The sequence below is a fragment of the Rhea americana genome, unplaced genomic scaffold (assembly GCF_003343005.1).
Source record: "Rhea americana isolate MKP2758 unplaced genomic scaffold, rheAme1 scaffold_110, whole genome shotgun sequence".
Lineage (NCBI taxonomy): Eukaryota > Metazoa > Chordata > Aves > Rheiformes > Rheidae > Rhea > Rhea americana.
Genome location: NW_028185151.1, coordinates 2,814,057 through 2,833,156, shown reverse-complemented (window position 1 = coordinate 2,833,156; position 19,100 = coordinate 2,814,057). Strand labels below are relative to the sequence as shown.

General features: G+C 38.0%; 1 protein-coding gene across 1 annotated transcript in view; it reads left to right on the top strand.

The window, feature by feature from the left end:
- NKAIN2 (sodium/potassium transporting ATPase interacting 2) overlaps positions 1-19,100 on the top strand; it is a gene marked incomplete at its 5' end in the record, with an annotated part of 551,052 nt that overhangs the window by 227,226 nt on the left and 304,726 nt on the right. The gene's annotated exons all lie outside the window — the stretch shown is intronic.

Here is a 19,100-nt window from a genome sequence, read left to right as displayed (position 1 = left end):
TGAACCTACAATAATGCATAGCTAATCTGTAGACTTCTGATACSAACTGTTTGCATACTGGTTGTGTTTTCTATTATCTGTAGTCATTTCCTCATATGGAGCCACAACAAGAAAAAAAAATGATTTTATCATGGTTTGGAAGTGTTTTGGAAATAATCTTACTTTATTCTTTTCTTCTTCTAAGAAGACATGTCTTGTATAGTATAATGTAATCATAGAAGATTGAGGAGCCTAGAACTACCATAGCTACCTGTACAAAGTCTTTTTTGKATCATACAGAGATGAAACCCCCATAACGTTGTTGCCACCACTGGCACAAACATGCTGCTGTATTCATTTGCTTTCTATGGTCCACAGCAAATAGACTGGTAGTTTAGGTATCCAAAGCTTCAGAATGAAGATTTAGAATGAATTAAATACTGCTGWGTCCTCTTTTGCTATTTTCAAAGGACCTCAACAGGTCGGAAGCAGGAAATGGAGAGGCTTGAATGCATAGGAAGACTTACAAGGTTACTTAAACAACAGCCTTCTGTGTCTTGCATACCAYTCATTATTTCATTTGTTGCTGCCCCATTCAAAATTGCAGATTTCTTATACTTAACACAGGCTATACTTCATTACCCTTAATTTCCACACTTTACCACTAGTTCCAGCTTCATCTTCCTTCTTGTAACCTAGTAAGATGTAGCTGTGTTATTGGCCACCATTCAGTGTATGACAGGTGGCTGATAAAGCACTCAGTGGAGTTTTCCATCTGTTGTTCCATTCTTCCTATTCAGGCTTTGYAGGGCATATGTTTTCTCCTCAAACAGTATACTTCAAACTTTGAAAAACTTTCTTTTTCTTGTGCTTCGGCTTGCATGATGTATCACTAATCTGACATGTTTAAGCAATATCTTTTTCATTTGAAAATACACTTTGCACTTTGTGATTTGTTCCTATTGCAATGATAGTTTAGAATAGGGATGTACTGTRCAGAATTGCCAGATGTGTCACCTCTTGGTGCTATGCCGACTACTATTCATCCCATTAAAAGGCTAATTAATATAAGAAAATGTTCATGTTTCGGATGCTTTTAAAACATCAGGAACACCATTACTTTATTATTAATGCACCTCATAGGCTCACATTTTTCATGGTATGTGTTATGAAAGCCAAGTAATAATGCAGTTAGTTGACATTTATTAGCGATAGATAGATGGATGCCTGCTTCAGATTGTTGATAATGAAAGGAAAGTCTCATCTAACAGTTATCTTTAGTGTAAGTAAAGACTATACTGTTGAGTGGTTAGGATTCCCAGTGGGACTTAAAACGTGTCAACTGTTCTCCATGCTCGGGTTTTCACRTGCTGCCTGGGTGAAATTTAGTAAATCCCTCTCATTCTTCAGGTTCTTATATTTGAAATAGGACTAGAGATGTTTCATATCCTTTTGCAAGTACGTTTGAATGAAAAGCATTGTGGCAGACATTTATATTTATTTATTTATTATTTCTTTGTCTTACTAATGATCACAGAGGACCAGAATGTCTGAGGAGGAGTGGCAGGGTAGGATTGAAAGGAAATATCTATCCCAGAATAAATAAAGCATAGATAAATAGGATAAGAATGCATAGGAAATGGTGGATAAATGAAAACTGGGCCCAAATTTTCTTGTAGTATCATTTTATCCACTAACTCTTGACTTCTGGCTCAGCATTGCCACMCAGTTTGCCCCCCTGTATCTTGATGTGTAAGTAACTGATAGGTCTTTTACAGTATTTAAAAAAAATTTTTTTTGAATTAGTACTATTGTTCACCATTGAGGTTGTGTATCATGTACAGTGAGATTTAACTAAAACCAGGTGACAAGGATCTTCAAATAAAATGCAGTGAATTTATTTTATACTCTCCTAATTCTTAGTCTTCTCCATTAGCCACTAGAGACCAGCTTTTTATAGTACCTGAGAAAAGATTACTGTGCTGCAGTGTTATTGAAATTAAAAGGGACTCTSTCATTGAAATGATGATAGTTAAATATCATTTTATAGACAAATATAGGTAATATGATTTCAGAGTGTGCTCATGAGCCATGTGAATATCTGAAAAATTTTAAAGGTCTGAAACTATAATATTCTGTGACTTTGGCATAAGTATACGTATTCTTGTAGGCTGTGTGTACATTAGTGCATTGTTTTTAATGTGTTTTGTGATTTTTTTGCAATTTCATTGCAATTTAATTTGGGGTAAAAAAAGCTATAAGCTAGTTAAAATGGAAGATAAATAAAGTCATATTGGATCAGAAGAAAAGATCACCTAAGCACAGAAACTTGTTTCAAACGGCATCCGGTAGTGAACAGTATAAGACTATACAGCATGGTCCCTCACTCAGTTTGCCCTCCAGTTTTCAGCAATCAGCAGTTTTGAGACTTTTTAAGCCAAAGGCTGTAGCCACACCATTGCGATTAACTGCTGTTAAGACACAGACCACTGTGTCAATGGACTTGTTTTCCATAAACTTATCTAAACTTTTTTTTTTCCTATCTAAATCACAAAAGCTCATGACAATATATTTCCCAGTTTCATTATTCATTGTGTAAAAAAAATCCTTTGTTTATTTTCAATTTTTTTCTGACCATGCCAGCTGGCTGCCTCTATCACTCATACTAGGAGAAATAATAAAATTTGTGCTACTTATTTTCTTTATATCATCCTTGATTTTAAATACTTTTTTTCATATCCCCTACAACTGTCTCTTTTCTGACTTCAAGAGTCCTAACTGGTTTTGTCTGTTCTAGATGGAAATCCTCCACTGTTCTGAYAATCCTTGTTGTATTTCTCCCTACTTTTCCTATTTTACTTTGTTTGTAACTGCAAATGTGGTATTTTCTCCAGTAGTGGAGTTCTCGCTACATTGTCCACTCTTTCCTATTGACTCCTAAAGTTTGAATTTTGCTTATCATCAAGCTGACATTTTATGATAACTATCCAGAATGATATCCTACTTTCCTGAATAGTAATAGTTAATTTAGAACCATTCACTGTATATGTTGATTATTCTTTCCCAAGTACATTATTTTCCATTTATCAGCAACTTATTTCATCCTCCATTTTTAAGCATAGTCACTTCATGTTGCAATACCTTTTGCAATGATTTGTAGTCAATTTTAATGTTGTCTTCCTTGCAAATTTTGAATCATCAGCAAACTTAAGCAATTCTCTACATAACTTCTTCTTACAGCATGTTTTCTTCAGATCATTAGCATGGGACATTGTTGAAGCATTATGAAAATCCAGATAGGCCCAAGTTGAGTCAATTATTCCTTAAAGAAAGAATTCTTGCTAATGATTTTGCTAATCTTAACATCGCTAAGCAACAGTAGTGTTGATTCCTCCACAACAAATTATATTCATCAACATGTCTGCTAATTCTAAACTCTTTTAAAATAGACTGGACTATTATGTGTTCTGTTAGGTATTACATTAGAGATTATCAATTTGCCTCATGAGATTCGCCTTAAAGAGTGGACTGAAAATCCTTCTGATGGAAAAGTTTCTCTAATATGAAGGTTACACAGGCCAATCCAAGGGAAGCCAACAGTTTATATTTAGTATTCTTTACCGTGAAAACCAGTACCAGGATGATTTATAAATATATGTATTTTTATATTAGTTTATGGTGCCAACAATAATTTTATTTGTTATTGTTATAATGAATTGTTAGTTTCAATATAAATAAATTGCAATTTAAATGCATCAGTTGGTTTTAACAGTATAGGCAAGAGATATAAGCATTCTTTCAGGTAATCAGATCCTAACCGATTTAGAACAAATAGCTTCACACTTAACAAATGAAAAGAGAGGGTGGAGGAGTTGAAAAAGAAATGGCAAAAAGCTATATATAAATGTCTCATGAGAAACTAATGATTAGTATTCCAATAAGTCACTACTATTTATAGGCTTCTTCCTTAGTTTTGTTTAACAGTCTGTGTTGTTGATTTCTGTAATAATTGATTTAGTTCTTGATTTTAATGCCTTCTTAAAAAAAATTTTCAGAAGAAGAGTGTATGCCAGGTAATGAATTATGCATGTGGTCTGCAATACAGAATAAGAATAAACTGCTTGGCAAGAATAGCATTTGACCAAATTTATACCTGACCACACTGATTGTTCCTGTGACCTCAGCTGGAGCCACCTCTGGTCCTGACCTCCTTTTATGAGGGAGGAAAAGAATATCCAGTATATAATAATGCTGAGTGCTTATATTTATGTTTCACTGGAGTTTTCACTTTACAAATTAAACTGATATGTAGAACAAAAACTTTAGAAATATTTAAATAAGCTATGAACTTGATAATTAGAGAAAGTCAATGGAATCAGTAGTTCCACTGTGACTTTTGTCTTGAAAACAGGATTTAAGTAGTGCCTGAGATTGTTACCCTGAGAGATTAAAAGATTTTGTCCAGATCTCATGGGGGAGCTGAGGCAGACCCCAGAACAGAGTACAGCCCAGCATTTTATTTATAGACTAGCAACTGTATTGGTCAGTTTTGTAATAATTATAACTTTTAGGCAAAAAAAGAGATGGATGGGATTCAGTTTGTTTCAACTGGATGCCTGCAATCAGTCAGACCAGACTGAGACCTTCGGAGCTGCATCTTTTCATTGACTAAAAAAGAAATTAGGTGGAGGTTCAGTACTGGAAACATAAACAGAAATTAGGGTCTTAGGTAGGCTGGATCTAGCCTCTGCTTTCTGAATGGAAGTTATGACTGTGATGCAAGGTGGCATCAACTATATAGGTCTTACTTGAGCTTATCACAAAGAGTAAACATGAATATCACTTCCAAAACACCATGGACAATGACAGCCATTGGCAGCTCTGGGCAGCTGTCAGTCATCTGCTGGCACTTTGGTCAGCTACCCATAGCACAGAGCTGTCTTCATCCTGCAATTTTCCATGTTGGAACAATTTACTTTGTATAGTGAGATAAATTAAGAAGGAATTCGGTGATCCCAGCTTTTTCTTCATATTTTCCCAGACATGCACAAGTTTTATCTATTSCTTTCTCCACTCCAGACGTAGAATTGCCTGTCAATAGCAGGGCATTCCAAAGGGGCATTGATCCTTGCTTGCCTTGGCTGCAGCAGCAGAGCAGCAGGGGTGAAAGAGGTCTCTCTGCTTTGGTTGTTTTTTACTTCCCAGAAAGAAGGCAGTTCTCAGTCAGGCAAGTCCCTTTTCCACCTATTTTCTACAATACTCTACTATTTTTCACAGAGTTGGGTTATCTGCATCTTCACTGTTAATTGATTCTTTTCAGTATATCACTGGGGTAAACTGTAGGGTAAACCATTACCCTGGTCAAATCAGTGCCATACAACACGAAACGGGAATCAGCAGGTGGGCTGTTGCAGCATGCATTGTATAAAGGTATGCTCCTGCTTTAGCAGAGAAGCAACATAATCAATATTATSACACTGCCTTTTCTTGAGTTAAAAATACTGTCTCTAGGAAGGTCACCTATAGCACTAAGAATCACACAGACACTTGATGTTATGTAAATGTTATTTTTCCTATTGTTTCATTAATCTTAGCAGTCCACTTCAAGAAAGGCATTGTAGTTACCCTCAAATCATTTTATTAAAAGCTATTGTCTAACAAGGGTTAGAAAGTCAGTAGACATGCATCATTTAAAACACTGAGTAATACGATTATAGAAAAAAAGATCCACAATTTGATTTTTTACAATCTTGTATGAGATAGCATCCATTATGAAATTAAATTGAACACTGTTAGCCTTCCTCTCATAGTCTAATCCACACTAACTTGGTCAAAAACAATTATAAACACCTCTCTTTTGACAGGTCATGATTGGATAGATGATTGGTTTTTGTATAATTTGAGGAGGTCATTTACTAACAAGTCAGACCATTTAAAATGGCTAGATTTCAGCAGCTAAACCTAAAATTGTCAGCTTTTTTTTTTTGCTAGGCACTGTAGAAGAGTCTGGCTCAGGCAATTTAATTTGCCTTTCATAGTTTATCACAAGGCTCATGATTATTTCTTACAACAAAATATTCAGTGCAACAAATTAGTAGATTCTGCTATGTTTGTTGGGCTGCATTCCAATTCCTGCCTTAGTGATGCTGACTGCCTTCAGCACTGCCAGCACAATAATTATTGCTGAGTTTTCTAGACCTCATCAAACCAGCAAGGTGATCACCCCCTTGGAACAGCTGGGGATATGAGGTATGGAAAAGTGGAAAGAAATTGCTGCAACTCTGTGCTATCATGCCAGCAAGTACCACTTGAATGATGGCAGCTATTGGCAGGGGTAGGGCTCTGCTGGAGGAGAGCCTGCAGCAGTTCTAGATTATAGCTTTTCCTGCTTCCAAGAATTGCTGTGAGCATTGAAGTAAAGAAAGCAAATTGGAAGGTGGGGAAAATGAAGATTTGAAGGCAAATGTAGAAGGCAAGATGATGATTTGTGACAGCAGAACATTTTTTTTTTTTAACAGTATTTGCTTGGCTCTTTTATAAATCACCAAACTTCCACAAACAATGTAACTTAAGTTATGTGTGCTTGTTAGGCAGCCCTCTTTGGCCTTCATCACAAAACTAAGGCACTTAGTGATATCAACAAGCTGGAGTCATTCTTGTTCTAGTACTTGTTAATAGTATTTTATTGCATGAAGTAGAAAAGTAAAAAATCTTACTTCAGGTATTTAAAAATATTGTCATCATCAAAATCACAGAATCACAGAATGATTGAATTTGGAAAGGACCTCTGGACATCATCTAGTCCAACTTCCCTGCTCAAACTAGGCTCACTTAGAGAACATTKCCCAGGACCCTGTCTAGACCACTTCTGAGTATCTCCAAGGAAAGAGACTCCACAACCTCTCTGAACAACCTCTTCCAGGTCATTGTCATAGTAGCAAAGTTTTTCTTTACATTCAAACAGAACTTCAGGATGTTTCAGTTTGTGCCTGTTGTCTCTTGTCCTATTGCTGGACTCCACTGAGAAGAGTCTGGCCCCATCCTCTTTATACACTCCCTTCAGATACTTATTCACACTAAGATCTCCCCTCCATCTTCTCTTCTCCTAGATGAACAGGCCCAGCTCTCTGAGCCTTTCCTCATATGATAGATGCTCCAGTCCCTTCAGTAGCCCTTTGGCTACTACTGGGACCTGCTGGCAACACTCTTCCTAATACAACTTAGTATACTATTGGCCTTCTTGACCTCAATGACAAACTGCTGGCTCATGGTCAACTTGTTCACCAGGACTCCCAGGTCCTTCTCTGCAGAGCTACCCTCCAGCAGGTCAGCTTCCAGCCTGTTCTGAGACATGAAGATATTTCTACCTAGATGCAGGACCCTGCACTTGCCTTGGTTGAACTTCATGAAATTCCTCTCTGCCCCTCTCCAGCCTGTCAGGGTCTTTCTGAATGGTAGCACAGCCCTCTGGCATATCAGCTACTCCTTCCAGTTTTGTAACATCAGGAAACTTGCTAAGGGTGCACTCTATCCCATCATCCGTGTCACTTATAAATATGTTGACCAATACTGGACCCAGTATTGACCCCTGGCGGACACTGCTAGCAACATGCCTCCAACTAGACTCTGCACAGCTGATCACAACCCTCTGAGCTCTACCATTTAGCCAATTTTCAATCCACCTCACTGTCCACTCATCTAGCCTGCACTTCCTGAGCTTGCCTATGAGGATGTTATGGGAGACAGGGTCAAAAGCCTTCCTGAAATCAAGGTAGACAACGTCCACTGCTCTCCCCTCATCTACCCAGCCAATCATCCCATCATAGAAGGCTATCAGATTGGTTAAGTGTGATTTCCCCTTGGTGAATCCCTGCTGCTTCCATCCTGATCACCGCCTTGTCCTTCGTATGCTTAGAGATGACATCCTGGATGAGCTGTTCCATCACTTTCCCAGGGATGGAGATGAGGCTGATTGGCCTGTAGTTTCCTGTGTCCTCCTTCTTGCCCTTTTTGAAGACTGGAGTGACATTAGCCATCTTCCAGTCCTGAAGCACCTCTCCTGTTCTCCTTGACCTTTCAAAGATGTTTAAGAGTGGCCTAGCAATGACATCCACCAGCTCCCTCAGCACTTGTGGGTGCATCCCCTCAGGGCCAATGGACTTCTTGGGTGTCAGGTTTTCCTAAATGATTTCTAACTCTATCTTCCTCAACCAAAGGAAAGTCTTCCTTTCTCCARAATTTCTTTCTCGTCTCCAGGATCCAGGATTCTTGAGGGCTGCTGTTAGCAGTAAAGGCTGAAGCAAAGAAGGCATTCAGTAACTCTGCTTTCTCTGTATCTTTTGGCAGCAGGGCCCCTGCCCCATTCAGGAGTGGGCCTACGTTTTCTCTAGTCTTCCCTTTATTACTGATGTATCTAAAGAAGTCCTTGTTGTTGTCCTTGACATCCCCTGCCAGATTTAATTCCAAATGGGCCTTAGCCTTCCTCATTGCATCCTCTGACAATGTTCCTATATTCCTCTCAAGTGGCCTGTCTCCTTTTCCACATTCTGTATACCTCCTCCTTCTCAGTTTTGCCAGGAGCTCCTGGCTCATCCATGCCCCATTTGCTTGACTTCTTACTCATAAGGATGCACCACCCTTGAGCTYGGAGGAAGTGATGCTTGAATATTAACCAGCTCTCTTGGCCCCCACTTCCAATCTAGAATTCCACCCATGGAATTCTTCTAAGAAGGTCCCTGAAGAGGCCAAAGTTTGCTCTCCTCAGGTCCAAGGTTGCAATTCTACTTATTGCCTTCCTTCCTTCACACAGGATCCTGAACTCCACCATCTCATGTTCAATGCAGCCAAGGCTGTCTCCAACCTTCACATCTCCAACAAGCTCTTCCTTGTTTGTTAGTGCAAGATCCAGCAGCAGAACAGCTGTCCTCTTTGGCTCTTCCATCACCTGTGTCAGGAAGTTATCATCAATGCTCTCCAGGAACCTCCTGGATTGTTTGTGCCTTGCTGTTTTTCCTCTAGTAGATAAGCTACAGATACATGCTGAGAGACATGAACTGTGCTTGAGTGCATTTTTTTTTTTGATAAACAAATAGGTTTAATTCATTGTACTCAACACTAACACAAAATAAGCACTCAGTAAAAATCAGAGTTTAGCCTCAAATTGGTTGATATAAATTACCTCAGTTTAAATCACAGAAAAGGTATTGATCACAATAGAGAAAGATTATACAATGAACAAGATTATTTTCCTCTTTAATATCTCTGTTTCCTTTCCTGTTTCTCTTTGTTGTTTGCCAATATTAACTTTAAGCCATTTCATTCTCTAGATAATCTACCTGCACAGAAGTGCAATGTTCTGACATTGTCCTCATCACCAGGATACCGTAGCACCTTTCAGCAGTACAGTAAGGGTTAAGCATTCATTATGTGTCTTTAGTCTTTTGTCAGAGGTTCACATCTTATTGTTTTCCTTGTTCATCCCATTTTTAACTTTTCAGTCTAASCAGATGGTAGGTAGACTTTGGTGATCTACTGTCTTTTAAGTGAGAACTTTATTATAATACTCTGTTTTTCACCATTTGTTATGTTGTAGGCTGATGTGGCTTACCCACTTCACTCTTGGAAACTACAAAGAGTTAATATTTAGGAAAATAAATGTACTTAAGGGAAGGAGATATTTATTTACATACATTAATTARTATCCTAAAAAGCAGACAACATACAGTATTAATAGTCATTACAGAGTAGCTTTTTATCCCATACACTTGTCATTAGGGCCAGGGAAGAGGAACCAGCAGTCCACCTTTTTTGTTTTGTTATAGTTTTAATGTTGGAGGTGAGAGCATGGCACTATATGTCTGTACTATGTACTTAGAGTGAAAGGCTGAGCTTTCCACTTGTAGGTGGTGGGTTTCGTGTTTCTTTTTGTTCTTAATGAATGTTTAGGATCATGTTCATTAAACTGTATTGTTTTGTAAAAGCAGGAATACTTTGTAGTTTTCTTGAAATATTTAATGGAATCTTTTTGAGGGCAATGGCTGAATGATTCGCTGTAGTTATTCACAGGGCCTTGGGATGGAGACCCCCACAGCCAATTGCCTGATGTCCTAGGGTTTTCCTGTTATGATTACAACAGCATAGAGTTTCACATGCTCCTTTTTTTCCTTATAATCATTTTCCATTTTCCAAGCAGAATGAAAACAAATGCTGAAATATTGAAAATTGCTGCAAATTGACTGACTCTAATCAACTGTTCTTGAGTTGAAACAATTGTCTTTGACTAATCCCTGATGATGCTCTGTTTTCTTTACAAAAATAAAACTTCACCCTTAAGATACAAATTTCTGTTTATGGAAATGGGCTGTAGACAACAATTGTCATTCCCTATTTGTGGTTTAATTCAGAGGTACTGGGCCTGGGTCACTAAGCATCTTGAAGAGGAGATCTGAGATCTTGTGCTTGCTATTCTCTGAGATGATGGTGCAAGGAATAGAGAGCAGGTCTGATTCTTGAGATGGCCACATTATAGAGAAGTCACTTTGCTGCCTTTGGTACTACTTGGAGTTCCCTAAGGACTGATGGCCTCATGCCTGGGTAACAGGCAAAGTTTAGCAGCTACAAACTTTTCAGACTATAACTGACATCAATTATCTCTCTTCCATGAAGTGGTCTGAATAGTTTAAATGTCAGTTTTCAGATTATGCCAAGGCATGAAAATCTAGTAGGTGCTTCACATATTTTATATAACAATAATGAATGTTCCAACAGGAGTGTATTACAGAGAGAGATTTCTGTAAGGTCAGACAAAGTCAGCCTTCTGCTTATCCRGGTTTAGTTGTGGAATAAGTGACTACAAAGCAAGAAGCCCTCTGTACCTTATRGTTCTGATATGAATTAGCTATCTTTATCTTTCTTGCTTTATGGACACTCTTCTGTGTCTGAATACAACTAAAACCACTATAGCAATTGTAGACTGGATATTTKCACTTGATACACTCCTTGATACTGAATCCCCCCTTGCTATTACTATCACATATCTCAGTCCTAATGAGATCGTGAATGATCTCTGCCAATACTCAAGATTATTTGGCTAATGAGGTTTCTTACAGAAGTGCCTTCTGAAAAGAAGTAGAGAGGGTTTTTTTATTATTATTTTATTGTTAGAAGATAATTTTTTTTCAGATATTGGGCAATATTCCATTTTTGGCTGAAGAAACATACAAAGGATAATTTCAYTGCCTTGAGTGGACACATCCTAAATATCATCTTTCGTCAACTCCAAATCAGCATTATCAGATCTATGTTGAATTTACAAGTGTAATATATGATAATCTGGATCACTGTGTAGAAGCTAGGCAAATCTTTGTGAATGAGAGAGGTACCTATTTTATTGCCAAATATTTCCATAAAGACAGAAACAATTTGAAAATATTAGATAAGGTGGTGCCTCTCTCTGAATGCTTGATTTTGCCTTCAGGCATTACTGCAGGCAAATTCATACTGTGCGATTATGAAATATTATTAAAGCTTAATGCAACAGTATTTTCCTGTCCAAAACTGACTCAAGGCTTCTCAGCACTGTCAGTAAAATTGAATTTTGCCACCTTAAAGATGAGATGTGGGAGCAAGGTCCTCAATGTTCCTGCTAGAAAAAGGCAAAAGAGATTGAGGAAGGACTGGGACTAGAGCAGAGGGACAGGAACCCTGAAGAGATCAGTCTTGATTTTCCTGTTGTCAGTGCTGGAAAGGGAGAAGATAGGTTTGTAAATGTTGACAGTGTTTAACTCCATCCCCACTAGTAATCACCAACCCCTAGATATATCYTCATTCCTCCTTTGGCCACGGTCGCAGCTAGCCTGGCTCTCCAGAGCTTTGATATAAACAAGGTAGATGTCAAGCCCAAGACCGTACTTATGACCTAGCTAACTTTGTACCAGGAAGTCGTATGAAGCTAAAGCTGCATAGAATTGCTTCCCAAAATATGTTCCCAATATATTTAAGTGGGTTTGTTAATCCTTGAGTCCAGCATAAGCGTGCACCAGTAAGGGCAGGGCTGCCAAATCTCAGCAGGGTGCCTCAGCCGGCTCAGGCACTAGGTTGCTATACCGCTCCCAGGCCTGAGCAGGCAGAGGCAGAGCTTGGCAGCCGGGTCCAACCCTGTGCTCTCTGGTTTCCTAAGCCCTGTGGGAAGAGGCAGCCCTCACATCTCTGCCCCTCCCATGCAGACCTGCACTCACCAGTTCTGGAAACCGGGCCACCTAAAAGAAAAGTCACCAGCACAGATGGAAGGACTGAAGTCTGCAGTCAGTTCTGTTCAGCGCACAGCTGAGCAAGTATTTTAAACAATTCTTATATATTCTATCCCCTGTGATTTTTTTTTTTGGGGGGGGGAGGATTTTGTGTGTGTGCATGTGTGTGTGCGTGTGTGTGTGTGTGCAACACGTGACTTTTAGTGGTTCCTAAAAAATACCCATGTCGGTTTCACTAAATGCGTATTACACTCCTACCTTGGACATACCAGCTGGGTGTTTTGTGTTACTACATCAACTCGTTTTTAAGGTAGTAGTGGAATTTGTATCTTGACCTAATTTATCAGTTTGAGCTTGAAACACTTTTTATACATTCAATCTTTATATTCCTGTTACTGCTAGGGTGCAAAATTATTAAGATCATGCACGGATTGTTATTACAAATGYTCATGAACAGGAAATAAATTCTGTATAGGGATTAATTCTCTTTATAATAGCACCTCTAAGTTATTATTCCTTAAATTAATTCTCTAGTTGAAATATTAGCTTTGTGATATTTTAACATAGAACACAATTTACACCTGATCGAATTTCCAAATTTTCTTTCAGGCATGCAAAATGATGTGGTTCTGATATATATTTAAGTCTTGTTACTATATGCCAACTGGAAAGAAAAAACCTGTAGCCTTAAAACATGAACATATGCACACATACACACACACGTAAATTGCTATAAGATATTGTTTAAATTTATAAACTAAATTATACCATGAACTTCAGATCCCACCCCATTCAAGTAAGTCATGGGACCAAGCCTGTAGTTACAATAAACTTTTATATAAAACTTTGTTCTGAAAGCAAGTGAATGAATTGAAACACCCTTCTGGTTATAGTAATACTGGAATCTGCTTTGCTTCACGTATCCTGATTTCCTTCTGTTTAAAGTTATTAGCAAAGGTGTATTTGGTTTTGTACAATAAAAAAAAGAGTGTAGATACTGGAGACATAATTATCTCTGTAAGTTCTGTGTAACTACATAAAATGTTCCCATGAATTCAAATATTTGCTTCAGATTTCAATTTTTTACATGTCCTAAGTGAATGTACAGCAGCACTATTATTTAATTACATTTTTTACCATAATTTGAGCAATGTGGTTCCTATAAGATTACACTAAAGTCACTTTGGGAAACCATATAAAAATAGGAAATTATTCAGTATAAAATTAGAGACTTCTCATTTTTTTCTATCATTTATCCCTTTCATGGATATTGGTGTTTTGTAATTTGTGTGGAGACATTTTTTTGCAAGAATAGAACATGTTGATCAAGCATGTTGGCAGCAAGTTCCTCCTTTTTTTTCAACTGCTCACACAGAGGGTAACTCTTTCAGGGAAGTACTTCAAAGACAGTATTTTGATTTTGTTATTGTTAGAGTCATYGAGTCCCCATATAGGTATGGTGGAGTCTAAATATCTTTAAATCGTGAACATAAGACGTTGAAGATATTTTCAGAGCATAGTAAATCATTTTTAGTTAAACCAACTGTCAGGTTCACAAGCTCAGCATTAGCTAGATTCTTTTTTATTTTCATGTCACCAGTAATAATAACTGAAGTGTTATTTAGATAACAATTCTGCTTCTCATTACTACCTAACTGAAAACTCACTGTAGAAAGCTGGTATTTACCAGTTCTTTATTATTAYTATATTCAGTCAGAGAAGGCAGCAGCTGAGATTTAGAAAATTCTCTGTACTTGTGGAGAGCCCTGTTGTCCTCAGTAGGTCRCAGTAGAAATCCACTTGTGCACAATATGATGCAGGGATGTGGTCATATATATAATTTTTAAAAACCATAATTACCTTTTCACAAAGTACAGTGAAGGGYTATTGCTTCTCTGAACAACATCAAAGCGATTAAGGATAGGCGTTTAGTATTATATATGTGATTCCTTTAAGGAACTGATRGATAAGAAGAAATTAATCCCTTGCTGTTTATTGAGTTTCCTGTATTTGTGATGGGTTTTTCATTGGATATGGTAAGAACATCAGTGTATCCATAGCTCTTCACCAAATTTTGTTTTACCTTTCTTCCCACAAAAAGAATTTCCATCTTTTTTCGTTCCCTCCTGTCTTGCAGTAAAGCAAGTATTTACCCACGCGTAAATACACACAATATGCATATGTATGCGTTCTATTTATTTGACCTTCAAAGTGTTATTATTACTTCTGTTTTTCAAATGGATAATGGTAGTGAAGGAACTGAATGATTGGGCCTTCTGTCTCAAGATAGTATCCTGACATTGGCAATTTTGATGGAAGTTTAGATAAACACCTCTAAGGAATGTTGTAAATATATGCATTTTGCCTCAGAATGGTGGATGTGTTGAGGGAGGGTCAGCTGAGGGACTTGTGTGTGATACAGGTAGGCTTCAGTGTCAGCAGCCTTTCATAAGCCACAGGCCCCAAATATTTATATTTGTAGGGCTTTTTTATTTTTTTTTAGCTGCATATACAGCRTAAAGTCAACCTGTAGCTGTAACTTAAATACACAAGTCAACAATCAGAAGCTGTGGGCAACTGATGCGCCATGACTGAGCTGAGGGGACCTAAYGAGTTACTGATTACAGCTTAATTTCTGCAGCTCATTCTTAGCCTGCACCAGTCGTGAGATAAAACGCAGTTGCTTCGTTCTCCTTCACTGTAATTTCAGCTCGTACGCTTTTCTTCGTTTGGGGTGGACTAAGCACCGGCTGTCATGACTCGGGTGGTGAGTTCGTCATTTGAGCATGATCCTGTGGGCAGGCCCTGAATTACTCCAGTGCCTCTGCCCTGATCTGTGTGCTGTGCAGGGGTTTTTCCTGGCAAAYGGGGGCGCAGGGGGCTCAGGGGTCCCCACGCACACCTTGCGTCTTCCCCTCTCTGCAGCTGGAGCACATGCCTCCACCGCAGCTGCTCCGGGATGCTTTCAGCAGGTCATTCAGCAGGTTTTTTGGCTGTTTTGATGCTGCAGGTTTTGAAGTGRAGTGGCAGGTGCCATATTTTGCCCTTTCTGCCCCAGATACAGTAGCCTCCAGCAGAAGAGGCTTGCTAACATCACTCGCTCAAATAGCCATGATGAGTTTTGCCACTGTGAGAGATTGTATACCCTAAATGTAAGACATCATATACATGTATACCTAAGTGCATATGTGTGTGTGTGTGTATGCACCTGCATGTAGTTTAATTTGTATTAATGTAAAGTTTTGATTCTGTTTTACTGTAAGGTAGTCTTGGTTGAGTTTCATCCCAAGAAGCTTTCTGAGGAAAGGCACTTTGTCATTTTCCATTTTGGAGTTTGTGTTATAAATCATCTTTTGACTGGGTTCTCCTCTGTGGTTCCTGTCTGAAATTTTAGTCCAATCATATGCCTTAAGAATCGTCTCAAAATGGGTTTCTTTATCCTCTGCAAATTCAATTCTTAGAGCCCTCAAGGTCAGTAACACTGTTAACCTATTAACAACCACCCTCTGACAAGAATCTGGAAATAGCTGGAGCTATTACAACTGAACAGCATATAGGCTGATTTTATTTTGTATTTATTTTTAAAATATTTAGCACATATTTGGAAATTATTATGAATTAGGAAAAATGGTTCACTGTAATTACACTTAAATTTTCTACAATTTTATCAATGGTTGCATAAGATGATCTCTCTATGACATTTTAGTTGCTAGGAAGTCTAAAAATACAATATGGTGGATGTTTATTTTCTAACATCAGGAATTAAGCCTCCATAATGCTGTATTTTGGAATAGGAGGATTGTCTCATATCTGACTGCCTTACTAAAATTTAATTGAATTAAGACTTTTTTTTTTTTTTTTTTTTTTTTTCCACCCAAAGCATCCATTTTTCATGTTTCTTGTTCTCGTTTTAAGCTCTGGTTTCCAGAACAGGAAGAGAGAAATGAGTAATTCTCTACCTATTCCCAGTCTTCAAATATGAATATTTCTTTGTCAGTCCTTTCCTTTTTCTCTGTAATGTGGTTGAAACATCATTAAATATTTGCAGCTGGTGGGTCTCATTTGAAGGAAGAAGTGTAGTTTAACAGAAAATTAAGTTTCTAAAGTAAAAGGAAAAAAATTCTTTTAACAGCAAGTCTTCATTTTCTATTGCTATGTAAGGAAATCCCTCATGATTCTGGCATCTGTGGAAGAGGAGGAAGCCACATAATACTGTTTTTAATAGATTCTTGTCAGTACTTTGTCCTACTTTTTACTTTTCCCCCTTTGGAAACATAGAGATAGATCGAATGAGATTTTTTTGAGAAACGGCACGAAGTAAGTCTATATTGTTTTTGTGGTTTTTTTTTTCCTCTCCACCTTCATCTCTTCAGGAAGTGGGAATAAAGATCTCGTTCTGCCCTATATTTTCCGTTTGATAAATCTGTGATGCACCTTGCTGCGGGAGTCTGATCTTCTAAGGAACAGCCGCTGCATTTCAGCAGCATTTTATCTCTGCGCAGCCTACCAGAACCGTTTCACATATCCAGCCGTCCCCGCTCGCAGCTGATGTCTTGGGATGACAGGAGCAAGTCTAATAGCAACCCTGCCTATGGCAAGCATGCGGTAGACGTAGAGGGACCAAGGTGGTACATATTTGCCTCCTTGTTCTGCGTGGCAGATTGCCTCCCCTCCCTTCCTCGCATGCCCTGCTTTCCACCAGCAGGACATTATAAATGTGGGCAGGCAGGGTGCTCAGTTCATTCCCCCCAGCCTGGTCCCCTGTTCTGACGCAGCCACGCAGTCTGAGGGAGTATTTTTTCAGTACTGAAAYGATCGCCGGCAGTAGGGGGAAGAAAAAAAAGTACATGGACATATGGGAGGTGATGATTTCGCACCGAATATCCATTTATCCAACACAGTCTCATAAACATGTTTTGAGGGACCTATTGGACTGCTCACTAACGAAAGCAAAACAAAAGCAAACTTGATGCATGACAGTGCCATTTCATTTTAGCCTAAAGYTGCAGCAGGAATACTATTTCCTACTTTTATATACAATTAACTACCACACTGCAATTTTCCTCTATAATTGGCACACTTAGCTGTATGATTTCCTACTGGTTGAATGATTTGCCTCATCCCTTGCATTTTTTGCTTATGGGATCCCTACTGTTACTACAGTAGAGGCTTGTACTGTCTAGTCTGCCTTTGCTACTGCTTTACTGTTCTCATTTACTCTCTGCTCAGTTGATGAAAATAAGAGCTCTGTGCTCAGAGTGAGGATTCTGCTTCTATTATGTGTTTAACAGTGCTTTACGTATAGCAGGTCTTTTGTTGATACTTGTAAAGGACTTCACACAGACCTACATGACACTGCTTTATTCCACACTTTTTTATATATATATATAAATGGCTATATTATTAGATAAGGAAATATTTTTAACAGTAATGTTAGAAGTGGGGAGACTGGGATTTCATGAAACTCAGAATACACTTTGGCCTTTCTACTCTTTCTTCACCCCATTGTTGCTATTGTACCTTGGGATTTGGGGAATTCTTCTATTATACTACTTTGCTAAATATGAGGTATATGATATCACAAAACAGTTCTTTAAGATGCTGGATGATGTAGGACAAGGATCTATTTATGTCAATAAATTTGTTAAATAAAATGCTAGGCAAAATACCAAGACTGGCTATAAGCTGGCTGTATTGGCAAAAAGTCTTTCTGTAGAGAGGAATTCGGTGGTTGACATTAAATCCTAAATTTTCAATTTGATCTGAAAGTCAATAGGATATGGCTGACAAACTTCCTTAGGGTTATTTTGAGAAACGCTCTTGTAAAGTGCAACATATGCCAGTAAGTACAGTATTATTAACACTCTTGTTTTGCATTTGCAGTGATGGTGCAAGTGTAGGCTGTCTTTTAATGGCAAATATTCTTAGTTAAATTCAAAACGAAATTGTTGGTTTGACAGTGGACTGCTGCATGAAGTTGAAAAACTCTGCATAGCTATATTGTACGGTGAACATGTGGTTAATTATCCATTTAGTACTTGATCTCTAATGGAGGTGCTAACTTTTAAATGAATGAAGAAGTCTGTGAGAGATGCATCTAATTTAATTAATCTGCTGTGTAATATAAACCAAGTAAATAGTCATCTGTTATTTAATGAAACTTTATATAGAAACAGCCTGCTTTTTCCTTCTTTTTGTGTTTTTTTTTATTATTATGCATTTTCATGAAACTCATCTGCTCTGAGTTCTGGTTAGTGAAATTGTTATTGAAATGGTACCAAAGAAACTCCTTGCCTTTTCTGCTTAACTGCACCACTGTTACATCACCTCCTAATCTTCCCCTCAATGATGAGGGGAATGATCAAAATTATAAAAAAGGCTATTCTACCTATGGGTTGGTTACTACATTTTGATATAGTATCAAAATATATATAGTATATATATAGTATATATAGTATATACTGAGCATCAGTTAAGGGAAATCTACTGTTTCAATTCTGAAATGATTTCTACTGTTAGAAATATATATATATATATTTTCTGATCTATCTGCTTAGAACAGTCTTTCTTGAAAATACTCATCCGCAGACTAAGATTGTCCCATAATTCACATTTAAGAACGAAGTATCTTTAGCCTTGAGTAATATCTTATATATGGGTTGCTGTTTACAGCAGTGGGAGAAGGTAAACCGGACTCATTATCAATAGAATAAGCTCAAAAAGTAGTTTGTATTTGGAGGAAGGTAAAAGCCTACTGATAGACTATCTGGGGTAGAGGGAAAAGTCCAAAGGTAGAGAAATTAATGGTAGCAAATAAACAGGAGTAGACTGAAGGATGGTGTTTGTGGATAGAAGCAAAGTGGCTGAGGAGAT